The sequence below is a fragment of the Trichosurus vulpecula genome, chromosome 1 (genome assembly GCF_011100635.1).
Source record: "Trichosurus vulpecula isolate mTriVul1 chromosome 1, mTriVul1.pri, whole genome shotgun sequence".
Lineage (NCBI taxonomy): Eukaryota > Metazoa > Chordata > Mammalia > Diprotodontia > Phalangeridae > Trichosurus > Trichosurus vulpecula.
Genome location: NC_050573.1, coordinates 567,868,299 through 567,882,679, shown reverse-complemented (window position 1 = coordinate 567,882,679; position 14,381 = coordinate 567,868,299). Strand labels below are relative to the sequence as shown.

Sequence of the window (14,381 nt, the reverse complement as noted above, 5' to 3'; positions counted from 1 at the left end):
AATTTTGTGGTGCTATTTGCAAATGTAGACAAACATATTGTTCTCTTTCTTGTAACAGGAAAAATTTCACTAAGCTGCTTTTCAGTGGAGTTTCTTTGTATGCAGTTTTATGGGTTTTTTTAAGTTTAACATTTTTGACTCTGTAGAAAATTATAAATTATTAGTTGTGCTAGACCATAGTCTTTCTTCCTGACATGTAACTTGGGCTACTTCTCTTCCTAAAAGCTAAGAAAGCTGTCCCCAAGACCTGAAAGTCCCAAGAGGCTAAGACTCAAGTTGACTAGCTATTGACGCAACTTCCTAGTGACCCAAGGGCCATTTTGGTGTGCCATCCTGTTCACCCAAGGCTGTGAAGAGGCCCTCCCATTGCAAGTTGGAGCCTTTCCAACTTGGCGGATGTATGTCTCCAGGTACAAGAGTCACCACACCCTGTTAATCAGCCACATTTGTATGCTTCCCATTGATTCCTTTATGAAGTATGAACCCTTTTCTCTGATAGAATTAAAGGAAGCCTCATTGGAAGGATACAAATTGGAAATATCTTTGCAAAACTTTAAGTAACTAAACCCTGGAAGTAGTTCCAGGCTAGAAGAACAAGATCTCAGAGTGTTGTGGAAGGGAATGAAGAGGGGATTTCTCTCTCCTCTGCCTCCGTCAGGTAATCTAGCAACAGCTTGCTCAGAAGGAGACAAACTATCTATCAGATCTAGAATTCTGGTCGTGACTCCTGAGTTTAGATAGTATTAGGAGAGTATCCACAGGGTACCCTCCTAAAACATGGGAGTAACAGCCGCTTAGAGACCCAATATGTGATTGTGAGAGCCAGTTAGTATACTTTGTTTCTTTAAAGAGTGTTTTGTAATTATATTTACATAAGTCTTAAGTGTGTCTTAGTAGACTGTCTCCTAGATATGTATTTTGTAGTTATTCTGAATGTAATTTCCATTTCTATAATTTCCTCTCTTTGCCAATGTTTATGCCTTTAATTTCTTTCTCTTGTCTAGTTATCATTAGCATTTCTTGTCAAATGACAGTCCGGAGAGAGGCATCTGTGATTTATCCCTGTATTTATCTTGAAAGCTTCTAGTGCTTTTCCTGCTATCTGAAATTATTACAATGGTGAGATCAACCTCAACGAAAACAAGCCCTTGCCTTCACTATTATAAAAACTCAATTGGTTTGTTGGCTCCCTGTCTTACCCCACCACAAGCCACTCTTCATGAAGCTGCCCTGATAATCTTCCTGCATCAGAGACCTGACTATGTCTCTCCCTGCTCAGGCATGTTCAGTGTTTCTCTGTAGCCAGAAGGATTAAGTACAGATTTCCAGGCCTGGAATTCAAGGTCCTCAGTAGTTTGTTTCCACTCTGTCTTTCCAACCTTATTTCACATTACTTAAATCCATATACTGTTCATTCCCATCAAACTGAACTAATAGGTTCTTCCCCAACATAAGGCTTCATTTCTATCTTTGTGAGTCCACACAAGCTGTCTTTTATGCCTACAATGCACTTTCTTTTCATTTCTACCTTTCAGGTCCCTTGTCTTTTGTCAGGGTTCATCTTTGGTTCCTCTTTGGTTCTCCTAGATGCTGATGCTTATATCTTCTCAAATTATCTGTAATAAACATATGTGTGTGCATATGTTATATGCCCCCAGTAGAATGTAAGTTCCTTAAATGCAGTGACTGTTTCATTTTTGTCTTTCTTTAAGGGGATGAGAAGGTTTGATTGATAGTACCTAGTAATCTCTTTGTAAATTTTGATTACTTCTCCTGAGTCAGAAGAGAGAAGGTCACTGAACAAAATTTTAAAAAATGGTCATGTCTTTGCAGGATTTTTAAATAAGTTCTGGAGAGAGCCTGTACAGATTGGGAAGTCAAAGAGAGCCAGCCATTGGGAAAGAACCAAGTGCATTGGTAATTAAGATGGGCTTTTAACACTTATTCAATCAAGTGCCCTTGAAGAGTTTGGCCTTTGTTTCCTTGATTAAATTAGGAGTCCTTGATGACCTCCTTGCCTCAAGGGAAAGCCTAATTTATATGGGTTTGAGTGATGTGCTTGTGACATTGGAGGCTTTTAGACCATGTGGGTTTAAGTTAAATTTTTGTGATGCTTTTAGGTCATGTGGGCGAGTTGCATGTGTGACTCACCTTTGCCACTGAACAAGATATATAAACCAGAGGTTGGCATTCTCTCTTGGAGCTCTGAGCCACAGGAGGAGTGACACATGACTCTGGGCCAGCCATTGTCGAGCTCCCTGGCTCATTAACACAGATGTTGATGCTTTTTGGTAACTATGAATTGTGATTTGGTCTGTTTCTAATGTATGTTTGTATTTGTATTTGCTCTGAAGTTCAGGTTGCTGGTTTTTCCTCCTGAACCAGGTGAGTTTATATGTATATGTTGGATTAAAGTAAGATTGTTAACCCCTTAACGTTACTTTCCTTAGTAAAGCAGATCAAAAGAATCTGTGCTGGCAGCATTCTTGTTGTTGGGCTTGTGTTGGTCTTTCACCCCCACAGCAGCTGCTAGCTGAATTGTTCCAACACCAAGCTCTTCCTGTCTTCACTAGTTTTGTAGACCAGTTATCAGTGAGGACAGTAGGAAGCTTCATTTTTGGAACTGAAATGAAATGAGATACTCATAGACCATCTAACAGTTAACAAATAGAGGTTTATTTAACCTTAGCATAGAAAGTACTTTTAGCAAGTATAGAGCATTGATTCAGTTGAGAGCAGCTTCCCTGCCATCCCAGAAGGGCAATAGATTTGTATCCCCAAGGACCTGGCAGAGTACCTTATACATAGTAGGTGCTCAAAAAATGTTCAATTGAATTGAAATCTCTCCAGAAGTTTGTTCTTACCCATGTATTTTTAATTTTTTATCAGTGACTTCATCAAAGGCAAAGATGGCAAACGAATCATATATTCGTTAATCATATATTGTAGGGGACACAAAATGGGGAAGAGGGTAAGATATGGAATATACTCGATGATAGAATCAGGATCTAAAAACATTCTAACAGGCTAAAAGGATGGGCTGACTCTAATAAGTTAGAATTTAATAGGGATAAATATAAAGAACTTCTATTAAAAAAATCAATTGTACAAGGACAGGGAAGGCATGGTTAGAGAACAGTGTTTAGAAAAATAAAAGTCTTAGTGGAATTCATGTTCAATATGAATCAGTAGCCTAAATGGCTGTCTCAATCTTGGGCTGCATTAGTGGAAGCCTGGTGGCCAGAATGAAGTAGGTGACAGTCTGTTGTGCTCTGCCCTGGTCAGATTACAAATGGAATACTATGTTCAGTTCTTAGTACTGTTATTTTCAAATGAGGCCACTGATAAGCTAGACAGCATCCAGAGGAGGTTAACCACGATGATGACTGGGAATGGAAATCATGCCATAAATGGAACTGGAGTTTTTAGAATAACCAGGAGAAAGGAAGATTAGCACCATGGAAGATGTAAACTGTCACATCAATAGCTGTCTTCAGGAGGGGAGGGAGGAAGGGCAACAATTTGGAACTCAAATTTTTTTCAAAAATAAATGTTAAATTTTTTTACATGTAATGGGAAAAATATTTTTAAAATAGTCATCTTCAAATATTTGAAATTCTGTTATGTAAATGAGGGATTGGATTTGTTTCCTTAGGCCTCAAATGTCAAAACTATGAACAGCAAAAAAGAGATGGGTTTAGGCTGCATGTAAGGAAAAATTTCCGTATAAGAAATGTTAAGAATGGAGTGGGCTGTTTTAGGAGAGAGTAGAAAGTTTTCAAGCAGAAGTATTGGTCACTCATTAGAATGCCGGAGATGGAGTTTCCGGTTGAAGTATGGGTTAAACCTCTGAGGTTCCTTCCAATATGAGATTCTATGATTCATTTCTTTCTGTTTAACATTGTGTTTTCCCTATGTTTGTCACTAAAATGTCAAAACTCCTCAAGTAAGCTAACATCAAGTCTCTGACAGCTTGGTGTGATTGAACTCTTGGTTTATCTCTCTGGCAGAATGAGATGGGGGTCAGCATTTTGGGGTTGGGGAGAAGAACAGAGCGGGGAAAGGTGAAAAGGCACATAGGAAAAAAGCATCCAAAAAAGCACACAAAAAAGGAAGGCTGGGGACCCTGGAAACAAGCTTCACCCACTACACAGTTTTTTCAAAGCCAGCTTAGCAGTAACCCACTAGTGCTTGGGATTTTGTTTACATTGTCCCAGTGTACATTCAAATTTTAAAACAATGTTCACAATGCAATAAAAGAAGCATTAGGAAAGAGGAGGAAATGAAGGACACTAGCGGTTGTGGGATTTCTTAAGAAAAGACAAAGAACATAAAACAAAGGCCCAGTAACTGTGGGCTCCATTGCTCTGACCTTAAAGAATTATTCCCCTGCTGAATGCCTTTTCAGTGACAAGCCCATTGGAGAAGTTATCACCCCAAAACTAGTCTCTCCATGTTCAGGCTGGGTGTAGCCCCCAGGTCATTACCTCAGGGACCTAATATTCTTTTCAGTGAAGGGAACAACAGCATACTCTCTTCGATTAGAGGAATAAGAATTGATACTCTATTCATTTCCCTCCTTTTCTTCCCAGAGTTCCTCAGTGACACAATACTAGTCTCAGTGCCTAAGTGGCAACCCCTGTCTCTGAAAACATTCATAGATTACCTTTCATATTTACATTTTATTTTGAGGAGCACTCTGGAAATAGACAGTGAGTGCCTTGCTCTGACACTGTCTTTCTCAATATGTCAGTGAACTGTCTTACAAACTGTTATTATGACAGGTGTATGTGACTTTGGTTCATCTTTGCATATGTATCTTAATCACAGGCATAGGGGTTGCTACCAATCTGGTGATCACGTGATCTACAGCTCTTTGTCTTAATTCCTTTCTATTTTAAACTTTTCTTTGATTTGTCATCCACCTCCAAACCACTCGAGGTTGATCACATAAGTTTTGGATCCCCAGATATCTGCACACAGTGCATTCACAGTATTGTTAGTGGTGGATGATTTTAATCTTCATAGTGTCAGTAAATCTGCCATATACCTTAAGCAAGGTAAGGTCCTTGATATTTGGATTCCTTTTCCTTTACACAAAGATTACTTGATTTAAGGACATAGCCTTGGTACTTCTGTTATCATTACTAACTTTGGAGTATCAGATTGGAGTTCTAACAAACTTGCATCTTAGCTTCTTATCTGCCCAGGATGTAGAATTGTGGGCATAGAGTTCTCTTTCTCTCTGTCTCTCCATATGTACATATATATTCACACACATACATGTATGTATGTATATATATGGTGTGTGTGTGTGTGTGTGTGTGTGTATAATTCCAGGTTTGGTTAATATATTGGTTAATTTTGTGCATCTGTTTTTTTACCCACTGTCTTAGTCTTTGTTATGAAGGTTGGCTTCTTGGGAGGGAGAGGGATAGAGAGGGCATCCCCAAAGTCTTAATCCAATTTTAAGCTCATTAATGCTAAAACTAGACTAAGACTTTTGGGACACCTTGAATTGGGAAATGTAGGTGATGTAAAAACAAAAGAGGTCAACAAAAGTTGTGAATTTTTTAAAGAACTTTTTATCTCTCAACTCTTTGTAGACTCCACCACATGTAAATACTTAAGACAATTCAGCTGTTCTGCATTTGCTTACTCACATATGTAGCAATTGTTGGTGAATTGTTTTTAGTTGTGCCCAACTCTTCATGATCTCTTTTTTTTTATACTGGATTGGTTTGCCATTTCTTTCTCCAGTTTATTTTACAAATGAGGAAACTGAGGCAAACAGGATTAGGTGACTTGCCCAGAGTCACACAGCTAGTAATTATCTGAAGCTGGATTTGAACTCAGGAAGATGAGTCCAGGTTCAGCATCCTATCCACTGTACCATTTAGCTGCCCTATATGTTACATTAAAGGATAATTAATACATTCACCCTCTTGCACCTTATGAAGACTTACAAGGGATGTGGTAAGATTAAAAATTGACTCCAACAGGCACTTCAAGGATCAAAAAGACATTTACAGGCATATAAAGGTTCTGATGATACTGAAATGAATACCAGGAGTGTCCATCACAATTTTCCTCCGATGAGCTCATATTGCTTCACATTTATTCTGACAAGTGATACTCTTGTGCATGAGAAAACTTGTTTAAAATAGGTCCTATTCCGTAGTCAGATTGGGAGTCTAGTTAGAGACAGAGACATGATGTTCTCTTACAGAGAACCAAAATTAGAGACCTGATCTTTCTTCGCTGCTGCTTCGATGTCGTGTGGATGAGTGAAAGGAGCACTGGGTTTGGAGCAGAGAGCCATGGGTCCAAGTTCCAGCTCTGCCGCTTCCTGCCTGTGTGATAGTGTTCAGTTACTTCTCTACAGAATGTCGATTTCCCCTTCTGCAAAGCAGATAAAATAACACCTGTTCTGCCAACCTCCCAGAATTGTTATAACATAGAGAAACACGTTGTAAATGATAGAGTAGCAATGCAGCGCAACTGTTATTTGAGATTGGTGCTTGTTAGAGATGCTGTATTGCTCTAGAATCACATAGGAAGGAAGCTGAAGCCTCCATTCCACATAAGTTCCTTCTGATGCTGCTGGGATCAGATTATAATATTTGACTGCTTAGCAGTCGGTGTTTAAGTTCTTAGAACTTTTCAGCAACGCCCTAAATGATTCTGCCTCTTACGTTTTTGGATCAGATAGAGCTCAAATATCTCAAACTCATTTATTCCAAATCCTGTTACCTAGAATCAAGATAAACATAGTTTTTTGAACTATTCCTTCTTGATTTCTGAAACCATAAATGTCTCTATATAGATGCTTTCTATAAGACAGTCAAAAAGTGTTGGTTACCTTCTGCATGCGTAGCACTGTGCTAGGCACTGTAAAGTAAGTACACAGAAGTATAAAAGAGTATCCCTAACTTCAAGGAAATTATGGTCTAATTGGGCAGACATAATTAACATACATGAAATAATAGCAGATTTTATTGTTTGCTGAATATGGCATCGTATGGTGGATTATCCCACCATATTTTAATTTTAAAAGTGTGTTACAGGCTAAGTGGTATAGGAGTTAGAAGAGATGACATCAGAGATTTTTGAATCATGTCTGGGAAAGTTTTGTAGGAAGAGGCCAACTTGGCCCTTGAAAGATAGGGGTAATGTGAGGGTGGCAAGAGAACATAGGAAACAACATTATCAAAGAGGAAAAAAGGTAGCAGAGGAACTATGGTCTAAGGAATTCATTTGGTAAGTGAGTAATAACAGGAATGTAAATCAAGGGCCATAGCAGAGGATAGAGGCCAGAAGAAAAACACTGAAGTGGGTGGAAGAGGGAAAAATGGAGGAAAACATGAATGACTTAATTTAAGGTAGGGGAATTCTGGTCAGTTGTTTCTGGGATACTGCTTCTAATCCAGTAATCTGTCAAGATACATTGCTTTGGTAGCCAAAGGAAACTTAGAAGAATACTCCCTACCAAAATATTTTAATGCTTTCCCCGAACCTCTGCTCCTAGTTCTCTTCGTTGAAAGAATATAAAAGGTATAAACATTCTATCCCCAAACCAAAAACTAAAGACCCCACTTTTCACTTCTAAACTGAAATTTATCATCTTGACATTTTAGGAAGAGGATTGACTCGTTCATATTATAATACCCTTAAAAAAAGGGACCGGGGGTAAAAGGACTCTTTGGGGATGATATAGGGGAAGAATGACAAAAGAAGGAAAGGAGCCCTTTCTCTATTCCCCAAATCAGGCAAGTTCCACAAGAGTAATTTGCTAACTAGTAAACTATGAGCAATTAAATATGTCCATCTTATTTTGTTCCATCTTTACATATATTCTAGTTAGATATGGTATTTTGATAGGATGAGAAAATTTGCTTTAAAAAGTTGTTTGTTTTTTGCAAAACTGCTTTTTAAAAAGTCTTATTTAGGCTTTTACCATAATTCAATGAAAGGTTCCAGGTAGTAAATGTTCTATTTCAGTGATAATCCAATGCAATTCATGTGTTGGGAGGAATAAAATTATGTGTGGTAATGGATCTTTACTTTCAGAGCCCTGTGAATAAATGTTATTAGCAGTTGATTGAACACATTCTTTCCTGTATAAACCCATAGATGGGGAATCCTACCTTCCTTAAAAAGAGAGGTAATCATTGGAAATACATAAAATCCATCAGAATGAATTATATTTGATGTTGTAGTCATAGAGAAGTATAGATTGTCTTTCTGTAATTGAATAGAAGCCTTCCTGTTTGTGATCATGAAATTCAATTAGAATGCTTTCAAAATTGTATGTTCAAATTGCCCTGTGTAGTATGCAGTGGCCTAAGCAGATTCAAATAATTTTTCACTCTCCTTTTTTTTTTTAACCCAAGAAAAATACTCAGGATTTAAGGGAAAACACTAAAGATTTCATATTCATTTACAAGAGCATCCCTTTTTGGTGGTTTTTATTTTTTTAAGGCAAGGAATTGGGCATAAACAGCAACCCAAAAAACCATTCCTTTAAAAAAAACCACAGAGGAAAAGTAAGTTAATACTTTATACAGATCTGTGGTCTTTCATCTGAGAACTTCTAAGCACTTTTCAAACACTGACTCATCAATTCATGACAGTCTTAGAAGATTGGACAGTAATTCTGCTTTCACTTGGTTTCAAAGAGCTCACTGTGCCCTAAGACATGTGTACTTTTCTCCCCCATTTCTTTTCTTTTTTTGTTAGAAAGGCCAGAGGAAATATGGCTTGGGCCCAGCCCACCAGGAACTAAATATGATGAAGGAGCCATGGAAAAGCTCTACAGATTCCATATAACACATGCTAAGACTTAGAAACCAGAGACAGAAGTCTCAGCATATTTTTTCAAGAAGTAGAAAGGCATTCAAAAGCTGTTGAGCCCTAAATTATTCCAAGATACAAAAGTCAGACTTGCTGTGCTGAATTTACATTATAATGAGCATTTTCGGATTTATTTTTTTCACAGGGTAACTATGTGATAATAATACAGGATAACTAGAATATGTAATAACAATACTGCCAAATGTACATTTATGTTTTTCACATGGGGAAGAAGATTCTTGGACTGAAGTCTTGGCCTAAGAAGCTTCTGAAAAGGTCAGAATGACCTGGATCTCAGCTGTAAAAATCAATTGCCTTTAATTAAAAGTTCACAGACCTTTAGATTTTTGTTCATTTAGTTGTCCCAGGGCCTGGGCACATTCATCATATTGCTTTTGTTTAGTGAAGTACTAATGAACTTTTAGGACCTTTGAACACTGTTGCCTAAGCAAGTTGATTTTTCATAGACAGGATGATTCGTATTAAATCAGAATAATCCCAGGGACCAAGACTGAGCTAAAAGATAAAACTGAATTATCTGTTATCTATTTTGGAAAGTTTTTGATAATCAAATATTTAGACTAGTTGAACTTCCATGGATGATCAGTTTTCAAAGAGTAAAAATACTTACCTTCAGTAAAGTTGTGCTTCAATATCTTATCATGATGTAAAGGTAATTCTGTGTCCTCACAAGTTATTCCACTGGAACACAAACTCTCTTAGATTCTACCATGCTGTGAAGTCTTTTAATATGCTTCTGACAATGAACTGTACCAGAGAGAGTTATCACCACAGGGCTGACCACCAGGTGATGGGTTCTTTTGGTCATCACAATTGATTAAACTAAGGCATAGTTTTCCAAAGTACGAGACATAAGACCCTCTGGTCATGGAGGCCAGTCAGTCAGTGAATACATATCACAGGAACGGGCAACTGCAAACAATACCAGAATGATGGCCAAAATAATTGGATGTTTTTAGTTCAATTTCTGTCCAGATGTGTCCACTCTTTTTTGATGAAAACAACGTTCAACTCAACATTAGTGAAAGGCGGAGGAAGACAATTCAACTGACCGTAAATACAGCAAGCAGTTATTTAATACAATGTGCACAAAGTCCCATTTAAATCGGCGCGTGTTGAATTGAGACACGTGCATGTTTTATCGTTGTCATTCATGACACAGATGTACTGTGTCATCATGCTGCTTGTCGTACTTGAAAGTGAAGTGTATAAACTCAAGGTTAAATTATTTCTGTGGAAGTTGAAAGTACTATATAGCGTCTATTTTATTTTGCAATGTCATTCTTTTTTTAAGTACGCTGTAATTTCATTTTTAAAAATTACAACTTAAAAACTGAAATAACTTGAGAACAGTTATAGGTAATTGAAATTTTCAGCAACTAAATTTGTCTAACATTTTTATTGCCCTAATATTTTAAAAGTAAAACAATATCCCTTCCTGATGGGTACATAGCCAATTTGAAGATAAAATTCCACAGAAACAGCTGAAACTAATAAAATCAAAACAATTAGGCAGCTGGTAAGTAGCAGAAATATAGAAACACAAAGTAAAAAGTGCAAATCAAAAAAAAATTACAATCCATTATATTATTACTGGATTCACAATCGAAAGAAAGGCAAGACCACATGTTTATTTTATATTGATATTTAACTATAGGTAGCATGAAATCTAATAAACTGAAATAACATCTTGAAAATTTACATGCATAATGCATTGGTAAGAAAAGCATTTTCCAGAGAATATTAGATCCTTTTAATATGCAGTCAGTCTGTCAAGTAACATTTATTAAGCTCCTGCTATGTGCCAGGCACTGTGCTAAATGCCGGGGATTCAAAAAAAAAGGCCAAAAAATAGTCCCTGATCTCTCAAGAAACTCACAGTCTAAGGAGGAGACCACAGACTAAAAACTGCGTACAGACAAAATTTATGCAAGATAAATTGGGAGTAATATCAGAGGGCAGGCACTAAGATTAAAAAGTACTGGGAAAGGCTTTTTGCAGAAGGCCCTTTAGATGAGACTCAAAGGAAGCTAGGAGGCAGGAGTGAGGAAAGAGACCATTTTAGGCTTGTGGGACAGCCAGTGAAAATGCTTAGATGAAGGTGGCGTTGTCTTGTGCAAGGGACAAGGAGGTTAGTGTCACTGGATTGCAGAGTATGTGGAGAAGAGTAAGGTGTAAGAAGACTGGAAAAGTAGAAAGGGACCAAGTTATGAAGGACTTTTGAAAGCCAAAGAGAGGATTTTATATTTGATCCCTCAGGTGATAAGGAACCACTGAAGTTTACTGAATGGGGGCTGGGGGGAGTGAGGGGTAGCATGATTTGGTCAGATATGCACTTTAGGAAAATCAGTTTGATGGCTGAGAGTAGACTGGATTGGAGTAGAGAAAGACTTATGGCAAAAGCAAACTTTAAAAAGCCGAGTCTGAAACATCAAAAGAAATTTACGTTATATATAGTTGCTTTCAGGATTGCTGTGAATAATAAGAAGCTTCATCCAGTAGGAAAAACATTGGTGCTACTTAGTTATTGATATTGTCAAAGTGATGCTTAGTGAATGATTTAAAAACTACTTGAAATGGTTCAATTGCAGATAATTCAACAGGAAGGAAAATTACTCATATACTGAAAACCTTTGTGGTCAATGAATTGAGAAATTAATATCTATTTTGCATTGCAAGGGAACGAAGCAACAGATAGTGTTAAAGATGCACACTTAATTATGTATGTACAATACATTGCTGAAACTCAGCAGAGATTTGTTATTATGCAACCTTATTGGTGGCTAGACAGTAGTTTGTAGTTAGGCTAAGAAACTGACTAAGAAATCCATACTCTGCCTCAGTGGGTCACTGTTGCTAGGCATATACTCCGAGGAGATCAATGATACAAAAGAAAGATCCTATATTTAGGCCAATATATTTGTAACACCACTTTTTGTAGTAACAAAGAGCTGGAAACAGAGTGAATACATGTTAATTTTAAAATGGTTTAAAAAATTGATTTATGAATGCAATGGAAATGTATGCAAAGAGCTAGCAAGTACGATGAATACAGAAAGGCATGGGAACGAACTGATACAAATGAAGTAAAAAGAACTAGGGAAATTATACACAATCATCCCAACACTATAAAAGGGAACAACAATAATTTTTTTTAAAAAAAATTAAACAGAATGCTATGAAACTGTAATGAATAAACTTGGCCCCAAAGAAGAGACAATGGAAGGCATATCCCCAGTCTTTAAAAGATAGGAGCCTCTAGATGCAAAACATTGTATATAATGTCAGACTTCTGCAATGTCTTGGTTAGTTTTTCTGAATTGTTTGTTATTTCTCCTTTTTACTTTTTCTTGTAAAGAATGATTCTCTGGGAGGTTCCGGAAGGTATGCACTGAGAAATAAAAGTGATGTCACAACAAAAAATATTAGTAGATTTTTTAAAAAAAGAAAAAATCCTAAGGCTATGATGCCTATAAATTTACTGTTTTCCTTTTATTGTGAAAATGCTGGCAGGCAGAAAACTTTTTTTCCTTTATGAGGAAGATGTTAGGAAATCCAAGTACTTTAAGAGAGGCTCCACCCTTCATTTACTACTGCTTGTTTGTATTAGAAAGTCACTTTTTGGAGGACATTTAAAAAGCTGAGGTAACATAATGCTTTATATGCAATAATGATTAGCTTTTCACACTGAATTTTTTTTTAAATAAATTTCTTTATTTATTTTTAGTTTACCACGCACAGTTCTACATAGTTTTGAGTTCCAGTTTTTCTCCCCTCCCTCCCCCCTCCCTCCCCAAGACGGCATGAAGTCTCATATAACTGTCATGTATAACTTCACATTGAATTAATTTATGCACTAGTCAAGTCGTGGAGAAGAATTTTGACCAATGGAATGAATCATGAGAAAGAAGAAACAGAACCAAAAAAAAAAACAAAAAAAACCCCAAAAACAAAAACAAAAGAGAAGCAGAAAAGGCGAGCATGTAGTGCGCCTCAGTCTGTATCCAAACTTCGCAGTTCTTTGTCTTGATGAAGATAGCATTCTCCATCGTGAGTCCCCTGGAGTTGTCCTTGCCCCTTAGGTTGCTGAGAAAAGCACAGTTTGTCAGGGTTGGTCCTCACGGAATCCATATATCTGTGGCTGTGCACAACGTTCTCCTGGCTCTGCTCCGCTCACTCAGCATTATGTCGTGTAGGTTTTTCCAGGTTGTTATGAAGTCTGCATCATCCCCATTTCTTATGGCACAATAGTATTCCATTACCTTCATGTACCACAGTTTGTTCAGCCATTCCCCAATTGATGGGCATCCCTTTGATTTCCAATTCTTGGCTACCACAAAGAGAGCCACTATAAATATTCTTGTACATATGGGTCCTTTTCCCGCTTGCGTGATTTCTTTGGGATACAACCCTAGAAGTGGAATTGCTGGGTCAAAGGGTATGAACATTTCTATAGCCCTTTGGGCGTAGTTCCAAACCGCCCTCCAAAATGGCTGGATCAGCTCACAACTCCACCAGCAATGCAACAATGTTCCAATTTCCCCACATCCTTTCCAGCACTTATCATTCTCCTGATTTGTTATTTTAGCCAATCTGACAGGAGACATGTGATATCTAAGAGTTGTTTTGATTTGCATTTCTCTAATCAGCAGCCATCCAGAGCATTTTTCCATATGCCTGTAGATAGCTTTAATTTCTTCCTCTGAAAACTGCCTGTTCATATCCTTTGACCATTTCTCAATTGGGGAATGGCTTGTATTCCTATATATTTGGCTCAGCTCCCTGTATATTTTAGAGATGAGGCCTTTATCAGAGATACTAGTTGCAAAGATTTTCTCCCAATTTTCTGCTTCCCTCCTAATTCTTGTTGCATTGGCTTTTTTTGTACAAAAACATTTCAATTTGACATAATCAAAATTATCCATTTTGCATTTTGTAATGCTCTCTATCTCTTGTTGGGTCATGAATTCTTTACTTTTCCACAAATCTGATAAGTAAACTATTCCTTGCTTTCCCAAATTACTTAGAGTATCAACTTTTACTCCTAAATCATGAACCCATTTTGACTTTATTTTGGTATATGGTGTAAGATATTGGTCTATGCCCAGTTTTTGCCCTACCATTTTCCAATTTTCCCAACAGTTTTTGTGAAATAGTGAGTTATTAGCCCAGAAACTGGCCTCTTTGGGTTTATCAAAGAGTAGATTGCTAAACTTGTTGATTTCACCTACTTGTGTACCTATCCTATTCCACTGATCCACACCCCTGTTTCTTAACCAGTACCAGGCAGTTTTGATGACTGCTGCTGTGTACAGTTTAATATCTGGTGTGGCTAAACCACCATCTCTAGCATGTCTTTTCATTGATATCCTAGATACTCTAGACCTCTTGTTTTTCCAAATGAATTTTGTTATTATTTTGTCCAGCTCAGTAAAAAAATTTTTTGGTAATTTGATTGGTATGGCACTGAATAGATAGATTAATTTAGGTAGAATTGTCATTTTTAT

At 37.2% G+C, this 14,381-nt stretch overlaps 1 protein-coding gene across 1 annotated transcript in view; it reads left to right on the top strand.

Moving 5' to 3' along the window:
• The window catches only part of LOC118834457 (aminopeptidase O (putative)), a 542,097-nt gene that overhangs the window by 199,168 nt on the left and 328,548 nt on the right, over window positions 1-14,381 (top strand). The window lies entirely within an intron of this gene.